The sequence below is a fragment of the Ictalurus furcatus genome, chromosome 24 (genome assembly GCF_023375685.1).
Source record: "Ictalurus furcatus strain D&B chromosome 24, Billie_1.0, whole genome shotgun sequence".
Classification (NCBI taxonomy): Eukaryota; Metazoa; Chordata; class Actinopteri; order Siluriformes; family Ictaluridae; genus Ictalurus; species Ictalurus furcatus.
The window spans coordinates 18,435,850-18,446,746 of record NC_071278.1 but is presented as its reverse complement, the minus strand read 5'-3'; the positions used below and the strand labels follow the sequence as shown (position 1 = coordinate 18,446,746).

General features: G+C 40.7%; 1 protein-coding gene across 3 annotated transcripts in view; it reads right to left on the bottom strand.

Moving 5' to 3' along the window:
* atxn1a (ataxin 1a) overlaps nucleotides 1–10,897 on the bottom strand; it is a 109,598-nt gene that overhangs the window by 72,657 nt on the left and 26,044 nt on the right. For 2 of the 3 annotated variants that reach the window (XM_053613428.1, XM_053613430.1), the window contains exon 2: nucleotides 7,281–7,463. The gene's annotated coding sequence lies outside the window, so the exon portion shown is untranslated. Of the gene's footprint in view, nucleotides 1–7,280; nucleotides 7,464–8,709; nucleotides 9,034–10,897 lie in introns of those variants that run through there. The other variant, XM_053613431.1, reaches the window with a different exon arrangement.

Below are 10,897 nucleotides of genomic sequence, written 5' to 3'. Positions count from 1 at the left end.
ATAAATGTAAATGTAAATTTAGTCATTTTTGGTCTGTGAGCTATGAGTTTCTCAGGTTCTCTGGCAGTGTTTAGACAATTTCTTTCCAGTTTTCCTTTTAAATACAGGTCACTCATTTGCTGTTGCATAGTAATATCTAGTCAGGCAGTTTAGGTTGCTACATTCATAATCTCTAATCAGAAGAGTGGTCTAAAGTAATGGCCCATTGCCTCCTGAAATGTTGATAACTGTATCTAGTTAAGACACAAGTGAGAGTGTAAGAGCCCTTGCGGATTCATAGAGGCATACAAATCAGCACCAGAAGAGCCACAATAATTACATTCTCTTCAGCATAACCCTGCTGCATCTCCTCAGCAGTGGAGACAGACTTGAAAGAAAGGGAAAAAATATTAGATGAAGAAAAGATGAATGGAAAAGGAGACACATTATGTGCTAGGTCAAAGTTCATTACAGTGGAGAAAGAGAGTAGGATGTCTCAATGAGAGGCATCAATATAAAACTCAGGTCTTCTGCTAAGGTCAGGGCTCCTGCCTGTATGTTCTGCATATTCATGGATATAAATAGTCCTGTGAGGATGAGAACTGATCATTTCTTGAGCAGCACCACATAATAATGTGACAGTTCAGGTATTATTAAAGACAGCACTGACAAAAATGGTAGTGCTGATTTTTAGAATTTTTTTCAAATGATCACATGCTACTTTTAAGCATTGATAACAAAAGTGGTGGATCTCAGGAACACTAGGCACGAGGTAGGAATACAACCTGGATGGGATGCCATTTCATCACAGGGCACCATGCACACACACACACACATTCACACACTTATTCATACCTAGCCAATACACAGACATTCATGAAACCTCAGAGGAAACCCACACGGTCACATGGGAGAACATGCGAAACTCTGCACAGACATTAACCCAATAACCTGAGCTCAGGATTGAACCAGGGACTTGGGAGATGTGAGAGGGCAAAGCTAACCACTGCGTCACCGTGCCACGCCTTCGAGCTCATAATGAACTTTTTTATAACACTATCATACAGCACGTGCATCAAATGAGCGCCTTCTTCAGTGCTGGATCCACAAACATCAAGCTTGGTGATTATGAAACTGAATTACTGTATTGTATAGGTTTGTTTTCATAAAGATAAAACACTCACAAGCTAATTTTCCCAAGGGCACATTGTGGAGTTTCCCACCACTTACACACCCCGATATAATGCTGCAGCTGCAGATAGGGGATTATATAAGCGGGAGATATTAAAGATCATCACTCAGTGTTGTATGTCTCATCACTAATGGCTAATGGAGAGACAGCTTGCAATGTCTAGGCGTTCCTAAAACCTACTCCTGACCTTCTGTGAGCTTCCACAGATATGAGAGTGGACTGCTAACTGGGTTGTACTGACTATCATTGCAGTGAGGCAGAAGCCGTGCACAAAGGAGCTCTTTCATAGAGCAACTGGAAACGAGTCAATCGATTGAAACCCTGAGTGTACAGATATTCAGTAAACTACACTCTGCACGTATCTGCCCGACTTTCTGCCTTTTAATAAAAATCGCACTCCAAACAGTTATCACTAAACTGAGACATTTCCTAGGTCGGTACTCTGGATAAGATTGCTTTCAAATTCAATTTACACACAAAATGCTTTTCAACAATCTGTGCTTGAAGCAACAGCAAAGGAAAGCAAATTCAAACTAGTCAAAACAGGATGAAGAGACACGAGCGCACCTGAATGACACGGCACACGCATACAGAACCGATGCTGTTCGTCAACAGGTATTTTAATGAATTGAGGGACACTCACCGCTTTACTAAAGATGTGAACAGCCCCTTTGTGAGGAGAGAACCTTCTTGCTCAGCACTCTGCAAGGCTTTGGTAATTACACACCAAATGAATAAATTCATAAGCCCTGGCGCAGGTAATTAACTCATTGTTTAACGATTAGAGGCAGACAGAGAAAGGAAGAAGAGAGATAGAAAGAGTAGGAGTGAGAGATGTAAAAAAAAAAAAAAAAAAAAAAAAAAAAAAAAAAAAAAAGATCATAAGTATGGAAAACAGAATGAATATGCCGGGACTGAGAAATGGAAAAAGTGTTGAGGTGAAAGCCTGTGATTAAAATATCTTTCAAAGGCAGTGCTATATTAGTTTTAGAAAGGCTGTGTATTTGGGTGAGTGGTTTATTTGGGAATGGGGGAATAACGGGACAAACTTAGTCACTAGGGTCATTAGGATCACTAGCCATGTCTAAGCACCCGGTCGGTTTTGCTTTAAAGCTTACTGTAAGCTGTGACCTGAGGGACAATCCTACAAGAAAACACATCCAGTACACAGACTTGTTTCCTAAATAATGTTGAGAGTCCAGATGTTTTGGTCTTTTTCTATTGTCTGTATACTTTTAACTGGTCTGTAAGAACTTAACAACAGCTGGCTGTTAGCTAGCTGATACATTAGCTTTCCTCAGTTGCCTAGCAACACTGTTATTACAGGGTAATTTTCATTATATTAAATCTTCTCTTAATAATTTACAAAGACTTCTGAGGGAAATGCTGATATTCCTGATGATTTTGTCTTGTTTCCACTTTCCATAAAATATAGCCTCAGCCATTACCTAGCTTGTACTCACTGTCCATATTTCTCAACTGATTAGCAAAGTTGTTAAAACAATGTCATTTTAGTTGTCCAGATTTTTTTCTGAATAATTTACTGTCTCTTCTGAGGGAAATGTTTATTTTAATGATTGTTTTGTCTTGTTTTCACTGTATCTGTGCCTTTACATGGTTAATGGGGGGAAAACATAACCACAAGATGCTAGCTAGCTAGCTAATCAGCCTCAGCCTTAACTAGCTTGTACTCCGTGTCCATATTTCTCAACTGATTAGAAAAGTTGTTATAACAGTGTCATTTTAGTTGGGGGGGGGGGGGGGGGGGGGACGACACAATCACAATATTCTAGCTAGCTAACTAGCCTTAACTAGCTTATGCTTGGTATGTATAATTTCCCAAGCAAAAGTGTTCTAAAAAAAACTTTAACATTCTGAATGGTGAAAGTACTTATTTTACCTTTCCATGTCAAAGGAACAAATTCAATTTGAACCTACAACAGCAACAACAGTTGTAGACGTTAATATACACAGAACACCCAGAAAATCTGACAGACTGAATGTTTTAAGAAACAATCGATTCTTTCCTAAACAATGAATGTTTAGGAAGGAAAACATTCAAGAACTGTGAGATTTATAATGAACCAAACAATCTACTAACCTAAAACTGTCAGTGTTCTTATCCTTACATTTCATCTAACATCACAATGTATAAGTGCTGCCATTTTGAGGACCAAATAGGAGATTGACTGTGTCAATGTTATTGTGTCTGTGCTTCATTAAGAAGATTCATTTTCATTTATACTGATAATCAACTGCCTTAATACACTTAACTATGTAAAATACATCTTCAACAAGCATCAGTGAAGTGGTCCCCCCTGTCATACTGCCTCCTTGCTATGTTAACTAACTAGGTATGTTATGGGGCTACTAGGAATTTTATCTCAGCCGTAAGCATCACTGACATTAAACAAAGTTACTAATATCAAGTTATATTCCCTATCATTTTTCTCGTCTGATAAAACACCCTGGGATCTTTTACTCAGCCAGACATAAATGCTTTGATACATACTACACTCTACAGTTTTCTGTTAGGTAAAATGGAATCAGCAGTTCAGAGTAAAATACACAAGGATCACTTATTGTCTTGTGAAGCAGGATAAGTAATTTTAGCCATCCTTCATCTCTAGTTACATTCTTGTTGCACAATGAAGCTAGAATCTTGGCCCTTAATATGGCAACCACAATACAAAAGTCACGTAACTTCAACTGTGATCCTCAATCTGTAAACACCTGGGCATGAATGATTAGTTAAATACTGGGGGAAAAAAAAACAAAAAAAAAAAAACAGGAGGTTCCCTCCGTAAAATAGCGTGGGCAATGTGAGTTATTCTGTGCAGAGCATTCCAGAGCACGAACACTTTTCCTGGCAGTGATCGCTGCTGGAGACAAATAAAACATAAGATAAGACACAGGGGGTGGGTGAGAGGGGAAAAATGAGGGTGAACTGATTTCCATTCAGCTTGAGTGAAGAGAAAGAGAGAGAGAAAAAAATCAGAGAAAGTGATGTCGGGGGTGGGGTGGGGGGGGGGTGTCTTAGGGAAAAGGAGAGAAGGAGAGCGAGAAAGCAGGAGAGATCACTGACACAAGTTAAAGTAGCGCTATCACTCTGACAGATTTATCTACGCACTGCTGCCCACGACCACAGCTGCATCCACAACCAGTATACAACGTACTCCCCGTGCAATACACAGACACACACAGAGACACACACACACACACGCACTCAGCATTTCACATTCAGAACGTCCACCCACACACAGCCGAGCACAGAGTGGACAACTTTTCCCTCTAGAGCCTTTTTCACACACACACTTTTAACTTTTATTATTCAGGAAGGGGTTATGTGTATGCCTCGAACCTTGGGGTTGGGGCTTCGAATCCCGCCTCCACCCCGTGTGTGCTGAGTTTGCATGTTCTCCCTGTGCTTCAGGGTTTTCCTCTAGGTACTCCGATTTCCTCCCTCAGTCCAAAGACATGCGCTGTAGGCTGACTGGCATTTCCAAATTGTCGGTAGCGTGTGAATGGATGTGTGAGTGTGCGTGTGATTGTGTCCTGTGATGGGTTGGCATGCCGTCCAGGGTGTCTCCTGCCTTGTGCCCCAAGTCCCCTGGGATAGACTCCAGGCTCCCTGTGACCCTGGGTAGGATAAGCGGCTTGGATGGATAGATGGATGGAATGGATGGGTTACGTGTGAACGCAAGTCAGGTGAAGAGTGAAATCCCAAAAAGACTGAAGCATTGAAATCTCAGTGTGAACAGAAGCCAGTACATTACTAAAAGTTACTGGGAGTTTGAAGTATTGATTCATCCCAATAAAGTCTGAAGGCGGTCACAGACCTGAGACATGTCTTTGGCCATATATGGAAACGAGGGCATGTCAATGCATCTGTATATAAAATGGAGAGCAACTCTAGGACTTTAAGACCATAGATAATAATATGGACGTGTCTTTAAGTCCTTACCTAGAAAGTCATTGGAAATAACATATACTCACGTTACATGAGAATACACTGTATAATATTTCAGAAATACTCTTATTCAAAAACATTTGAAATACCAATTTTTAGGCAGCTGATTTAAAACATCAGCCATCACAGGAAGAACATCTACAAAGAAACCCAGCAGAAATGTCTGGAAAATGGAGCGGTTCAGAAATCAGAGTTCTTTGTCAGATGAATGGTAAGTCTGAGATGCGCTACGTAAGAATGATTTAGCAGCAGACAATGACAAAAGTAGCATAAGTAAAGAGAAGGCAGAGGGAGGACGGTGGTGAAAACCTAACGTCCACCAAATCCATTGTATATGGGACTTTAAACTTTAAAAGTTGTATAATCTGTCACGGGACTTTCATGGCTAGTGTGCATGCTGGTAAAATGTGAAATTGGGGACATTAAATACAGATGTACAGCCTGTTTAACTGGTCACTGGAATCATGAAACCAATCATTAAAAAAGAAACTAGCCTGTAAATAATGTCAACTTGGACTCATATCACATTTTTAATAAAAACATGTTCTGTGAGTTGGTCAGAAATAAAATATTCTGGCAAACATTTGAATAGTTAGATCGTGTTTAAAAAATAAATCTGTACTGAGGGGAACCATTAATACTTTTTTACAGTTAAAGGGATCCCTGTCTGCAAAACATGTTAAAAGCTCCTGTAATACAGACTCACTGATTTTCACACGTAGAAAAGTGAACGCGTCACCCAGTCAATGATTGCGAGTGCGCTAAGAAAACATGGGTATAGAAGAGTGAGAAGGACATGCTGTGAAAAAGGAGAGTGGGGTGAAAAAGGTGATGGAGAGAAACAGGACAGATGATGAAGAGAGGAAGAGAGTGCATTAAAGCACATGAAGAGAGCGTGAGAAAAAAAGAGCAGGTGGACGAGGTGAAAAGACGGGGCAGTTTCAGCCCTCAGAAAGCAAGAGGGAACGAGAAGGAGATGGAGGATGAAAGGAAAAATAGCTACACTAAACATTTCGGCACAGAAGATAGAAGGGACTGACCTCTCGCCACCAGGCTTAACACACAACTACTAGTGAGGGAGGAGCCGAAACAACACGATACACAGCCACGGAGTCAGTCAGGCTCGCTCCATCCATCAGCACAGCATTTCACAGCTATAAGATCTGACTGAACTGCTACAGACCAGATGCCCAAAGTCTTCTTCTAGCAAATAGTGACAAACTGAGAGCAATGAGGACAGTGTTGTACACATCCTCCAGGCCTGACTTTACGGGATGTGGCACTGATTCAGCTTTGTTGTATCATTCGAGTTCTAATAGTAATTTTGTCGTAAAAATGAGTCATCGATAACAAGGTATGTAATGTAGTATACAGCGTAACAGTTTAATAACAGTTTTAAAAAATTGTGACATGAGGCGGCTGGGATGTAATGTTTCCCTTACTCTTAATACAACTGCAGGTTGTACAATGATGATGATAATATAGACTATAATTTATTTATTTTATTAAATAATGTTCACAGCATAGCGAAAGTGGAGCTGAGGGATTTGAGTGTGAGTGCATCTATACACGCAACTGACAAAAAAATAGAGACGATGGTATTCATAATTTCCCAGTTACCTCCAGCAGCAGTATATAATATAATACTTAACTGCTGTCACAGCCAACAGAATGGCATACAGAATTCACACAGCAGGCGTTATAGTCTCTCGTAGCGCAAACTATTTCTCTATTTGCGGTAAAATTATGGTATCGGTGCCGTTGCCTTCGCTCACTGCCACTATTACTCATTCTCATAGACCTATAGTACCTGTACTCATTGGTACTTACAAGCAACGATCCAATGCCATGGATTCGTATTTGAATGTAAAATCAGCTACAGATCTTTCAGAGACCTTGCATATTTCGAGTAGTATTTTTGTGACTGATTAAAGGATTACAAAAGCAATACTCAAATCTGCTACACATTATAGGCTCATAAAAGGCACGGGGCCACAAAACACAACAGAACTCACATAAAAATTAATGACCATAATAGTCCTTAATAAAAGGAGCTTATTATTAGACACCCTGGAGGACAAGCTTCCAGGACCAAATACAACTATGATAGCATCTCGGAGAAAAACTCTGCTGTCATACCCAAACAGAGGAGACGAGTAGGCTGTGTCCAGGTACCACGTAGCTGTTTAAGGGAAGCTCAGTGTCCAGCTGTTAGCAGGTCTGTATAAATCTCTCGTGCTGGATTGTGAGGGGACTGTCTGCAAGTGCCACTCTGTCTGTCCACATCTGTGTCTGCCTGGATCCAGCTGTTCTCACCATTCCCTGCCAAACAGAGAAAAGCGACACGTTAACTTTAGGAAATTCCTCCTGTGCACACAGAGAATGCATGAACGTGTATATGGGGCAGTGATCATAGCTAGAGATTTTCCATTTTAAAGGTGAATGTAAACGGTGTATTGTGATCATGTAGGATGTGACGGAGGTCTTCCGGGTTTACTGAACACGATAAGTCTCAGTGAACCATATTCTACAGACGATGTACCTTTTAATGTTTTAACCTGACATTTTGGACTCAATGGAAAGGATTAATCACTGCGTGGAACCTCACGACATTGAATGTTGCCATACCAACCCACATTGGAACAAGCTTTAAAGGTGCTATTTAAGAGTTCTTCTACACATGCTATAATCATATAATTTCAAAGAAAATAATACAGTGGGGAGGTTTGCATATCTCTTGTACTGTTCTTTTTGTATTTTTTTTCTTCTCTAGTTGTTTTTTTTCTTCTTTCTATTCAGTTTCTTTCATTTTCCCCCCTCTGTCTTAGGAGTGGCTTTAATAGTCCATAAAAATGTAACTATATATAAATAAGTCCTTACTGTCCTCTGATGAAGGAAGGTGTTGGTACCTTTCAATCAATCAATCAATCAATCAGAAAAATTGCGATTTGTAATATTGCGATGTAGTGGATCTTCATTTCTTTCTTGAATGATGTCTCATTACATTTTTCTGGCCCAGAAATTAGCCTCATCCACACAGATGGTCCCTTTATACTAAGAAGACCACTTACGAGGCATATACAGTTTTAACAGAGGGTGCTTGTAGATTAAGGGAGGCAGGCCAGACAGCTTGAAGTTGTTGTCATTTCAAATTTCAGTTCATCTTGTGGCCAGCAGAGGGCTTTAAAAATTATAAAGTGCTCCTTTAAAACCATAAACCTTTTTGCTCACTTGTTGCATCAGCCATTTAGCAAACATTTCGCCTCTTTAAACCAGGCTGTGACCGCTCTTGTACATTATCCTGTTGAACGTACTATTTGCCCTATCTTAAAGGTCATGGAGTATGTCAGTTTTGGGATGACGTGTCGGTGCTTAGCCACCAAACCCTGCTTCTTGAGCGCTACTTTCCTGTAGAGTTGAATTGCTGCGCTAATCTCATACACCCGATTAACACCAGTTAACCTCCAATGACGTGAACATTAAGAGTCAAACTCTACAGCATCTCAAGGAAGCAGCTAGGACAAAGGCGAACATAAATCTGTTATTAATTCACTAAGCAGAGGAATACCTCTTCACTGTACGTGTGAAAAATGACTCATTTCCATACGATGACCATTTAATCTCACTCCACCCATCCGCATGCATTCCTAAACTGCACAGAGGAAAGGCTTGTTAACCAGAATCTCAGCGAGGGCCACTCGAGTCTCTGATGCACACTGGGGGACAGCAGAGCGCTCGCAAAACAAACGCCGCCTGCTATTTATAGATGCCTGTCGGCATGGCAACCACGCTTTGTTTGTTTGAGTCACAAACTATTTCTGCTCTTTGCCTGAAAACCTGGGCGGTTTCACTTCTTTCATGGCTGGTGCTTCCCCTTCTCGGCAGCCATCATGACTGACGCTGCATATTATTCATATCTTTCTAAAGGCACACTGTATTACCTGCGAGCGTGCTTGCACGTTCCTTTGCTCGTCGTTTTGAAAGCGATTACGTCAAACATGCTCTGAGAAAACCACAGGTATTATATTATTGTACCATTATTAGTATTGAAACTGTCTGTCGCGGTGCTGGAGGGAGGACGTGCAGGATTTGAGCAGCCGCCGTTGCCAGGAGCAAACTGATCATTATTCAATATGAGTTGTAAGGGCAGGGAAAACAATAAAGTGTGCATTACGACGGTTTCGGGGGTGATGCATACCGGCACCACTGTTTGCTACCTGATCTTAATTCCCTATAATAATTACAAGGTAATACAGGAGCAAAGAGTAAAAAACAGAGAAACCCAGAGCATACCTCTGAGGGAATAAACTGGGCACAAACCCCATCACCTGTGTACTATTTATACATCATCTCTTATTCACTATTATACCATATTCATAGGTGTTACTCAGGAGTGTCTTACAGGAAGGGCACAATATAACACTCGGGAATGGTACATTTGGACATCCATTCACTGTGATGTAGCTTACTGTATGTACTGTTCGGTTGTATTTATTGGGTTGTACTTATTGTACTGGGTCTGCATGCACAGCATCTAACTATTGTCGTGTATTTTGTTGTCTATTTGCACTGTAACATTCCCTAATTTAAAGTACATGCTCTCTGTTGATTATCTTGTCACTTTCTATAACACACTGCACAAAGGCTATTGAGAACTCGTTTGTTTTACTGTATACTTGTACATGGCTAGAGCCACAATCCAGTGCTGTGAAAAAGAACAAACAAAGGCAATCTGAGTAAACATACAATACAGATTTTAAATGATAATGTTATTTAGTGAAGCAAAGAAGTTATGCAATACCAACTGGGCCAGTGTGGAAATGTATTTGCCCCCGTAGTTACTAATTTCCCAAATCTATGAAACTATATTCATAATGGGGTTCAGTTGGACTAGACACAACCAGACCTGATTACTGCAAACCCGATTCAATCAAATCAACACTGGTTGGTTAAAAGGTCTTACCCAGTAACACACTGCTAAAATTAAAAGAAATTCCAGAAACGAAGAAGGTGATTGAAATACATCAGTCTGGGAAGGGTTACAAAGCTATTTCAAATTCTCTGGGACTCCAAAGAACCACAGAGAGAGCTGTTATCTCCAAATGGAAAAACTCAGCACAGTAGTGAAGCTTCCCAGAAGTGGCTGACCTTCCAAATTTCCTCCAGGAGCACAGCAAAAAAGAGCCAAGGACAACATCATAGGACCTACAGGCCTCTCTTGCATCAATAAAGGTCACTGTTCATGACTCCACTATCAGAAAGACACTGGGCAAAAATGGCATCCATGGAAGAGTGGCGAGGCGAAAACCACTGCTAACCCAGAAGAACATTAAGGCTCGTCTGAATTTTGCCACAACACACCTTGATGATCCTCAAACCTTTTGGGAGAATGTTCTGTGGATTGATGAATCATAAGTGGAACTGATTGGAAGACAGTCAAACACCGAATTCCACAAAAAGAACATCATACCTACAGTCAAGCATGGTGGTGGCAGTGTGATGGTGTGGGGATGCTTTACTGCTTCAGGGCCTGGGCAACTTGCAATAATTAAGGGGAAACATGAATTCTTCTCTACCAGAAAATCCTAAAGGAGAATGTCTGGTCTTCAGTCAGTAAGTTGAAACTCAAGCACAACTGAATTATGCAGCAACACAATGATCCAAAGCATAGGAGTAAATCCTAGTCCTAGAAGTAAGTGAAAGACTGAACTCCAGTTATCGGAAGCGTGTGGTTGCAGTTATTGCTGATAAAGGTT